Source organism: Pteropus vampyrus, unplaced genomic scaffold (assembly GCF_000151845.1).
Source record: "Pteropus vampyrus isolate Shadow unplaced genomic scaffold, Pvam_2.0 Scaffold384, whole genome shotgun sequence".
Taxonomy (NCBI): Eukaryota; Metazoa; Chordata; class Mammalia; order Chiroptera; family Pteropodidae; genus Pteropus; species Pteropus vampyrus.
This window is the reverse complement of record NW_011889165.1, coordinates 1,249,011-1,251,714: the sequence shown is the minus strand read 5'-3', so window position 1 is coordinate 1,251,714 and position 2,704 is coordinate 1,249,011.

The following is a 2,704-nucleotide window of genomic DNA, read 5'->3' as shown; positions in this document are numbered from 1 at the left end:
TGGTTAAAGTGATGTCTGCCAGATTTCTCCATTATAAAGTTACTACTTTTCCCTTGTAATTGAATAATTTGTGATGAGTTGTTTTGAAATTATGTAAATAAATTGTATCTCATCAAACTTTACTCTGCTAGTTTTGTCATTCATTAATGACTCTTACCCAAATCATTAATTATTATGACAGTAGCAAAATGTTGATTTGCTAACTTCATTTTTTTCCTACATTTATTAGTTGGCATTCTGTTGTAAGGGAGAACTTACTGGTATCATTAATTATCAGTATGGACTAATGGATATTTATTTTTATTCAATAGGTTATTATTCATTACTACAATTATTAATTTTGATGCTCAGATTGTTTTGGATTTTGCCAGTTGAAGCATCTTTAAGCTGTTGGCATGTCCTCCTCATTTTTGAGCACTTGTTTACTTTCTGACAGAAGATAGTCCAGACTCATCTTGTGCTTCTCTGTCTGAGTCTTGGAATCAGCTGTTTATTCTGGACCTCTGGCTCCTTTTAGTGGGGGGATGGTATTTAGAAACCAAGATTTGGATATTCCTGGAGTGTCAAAGCTTCTAGACCCTTTCAACAGAAGGCTAAGAAGCACGCGTGTGCGCGCGCACACACACACACACACACACCCCTACATCTAATAGATATTAAAAACTACAAATTCATACTATAGACACATTCATACCCAGAAATATACATATCTATTTCTATATCTCTATATTTTTTGTATTAAAAACTATATATTTATAGTAGCTCCAATTTCAATCCAACAATACAGGATTCTTTCTAGCCTAGTCCCTCCATATTTGTATTTCTTCTTCCATAATGAAATACTTGCTTCCCAACATCCTCAAAATATTTATTCATTTGCTCAATCGTTCAACACAGAAAATAATTTTGGAATTATTCCTCCATATCTTTGAGAAAAATGAACATACTAGAGTTCAATATTTGTTGTTATTTTTGTCTTTAGATTAAGGTTATATAGCCAAAGTTTTGTGTTCAAAAGTTATTTGGGTTATTTTATTTTTCTTTTGTGTACTTACATAGTTTACTTGAAACATATTAAGGCTCTTTTGTTTCTCTTCGTATTCCATTTTTGATTTCTCATCCACCTTCATTCTTGTTGGATTAACTTTATGTTTTTGAGTAAATAAAAAAAGTAGCATACTTCCAAAAGCCAAAATGATACCTAAAAAGTATATGTCAAGAACTCTCACTCTTTCCTTTATCCCTTATACCCTGGCTTTATACATGCCCTGTGGATAACCAAACTCATTAGTTTTTTGTTTATTTTTGCTGCGTTTCTTTTTTTGTAAAAATAAATAGATACATGCACATATTCTTATTTCACCTTTATTTTCTTACACAAAAGATAGATTACTATCTATGCTCTTTGTATTTCTTTTTAACCTAACTATATTCTGCAAATCATGCCTTATAATTTCATAAAAATCTTCCTCATTCTTTTTTATTGCTATACAGTACTCCACTGAAGGGATGTGCCACAGTTGATTGAAGTATTCTCTTATGTATGAGAATACAGGTTTGCTGCCAACATTTTAAATATTTCTATTACAAATAACTTTACTGATATGTCTTTTCTGACGGTAGAAGTATAGTTTCAAGTCATAAAAGTGGGATTGCTAGGTCAAAAGTTAGGTATATATGTAGTTTAGTTGGGTAATGCCAAATTTTCCCATATAAGAATTCTACCATTTTGCGTTCCTACCAGGAATATATGAGAGTTACTGTTTCCCCACAGCCTTGCCAGAAGAACATTTTGTCAAGGTTTTTACTTTTTGACAACCTGAAAAAAAAAAAGATATGTTGGTATTGTTTGATTTGTATTTCTCTTATTATTTTGAGGTTGAACACATTTCTACATGTTTATGAATTGTTTTATGTCTTTTCTGTAAATTATCTGTTTATATTTTTTTGCTGTCAGATTTTTGGTCATTTATTTCTCAGTTTTTCAGAGTTCTATGTATATTAGGTAAACATATACATAGTTCTAATATCCTTAATATATAAATATCTCTGTCTCTCTTTGTCCCTATCTCTGTCTAGACTTCTATCTCTGACTACTTTTATGAAGAACCCTCAATTCTCTCTTTCTCTCTTACTTTTTAAATACATTTTTATAGGAACATTGTTTTAGAGACTCTTAATGACAAGCATCTTTGCCTGGATAACTATTGGTGAACAGAAGTCCTTGAAAGATGATAGAAAATCACATTTACTTTTGATTTGCTAAGTGACACATTACTCATCCAGTAGTTAAAGGAAAATGCCTATTGGAAAAGAAGGAATAATTTGAGACCAAGGCATATCAGTGAAACACAGAGCAGGCATTGAGCTGTTGAAGAGCCTGAGTATTCTGTAGCAGTTGGCCTCTTCTGCCTAAGTCCTTGGATTGAGTCACCGGGCTGTCTTAAGGAAGGACTAGAAGGAGTGAGGCTGTGAGGTTCCAGGCCAACGTGAGCAGCAGGGACCTCTGTGTGTGCCGGAGGTGAGAGGTGGCTATGTCCTAGAACCCAAGAATGTGAAGCCTGTAAGAGCTTATAGATCACTTGGTCTGAGAAACAATTTAACCTCATTTTAAAGGCAGGGAATAGAGGCCCACAGGGATAATAAGCAGCTTGCCCAAAGTCGCAAACTTGGTTAAAATCAGTGCCACATAAAAAACTAATAT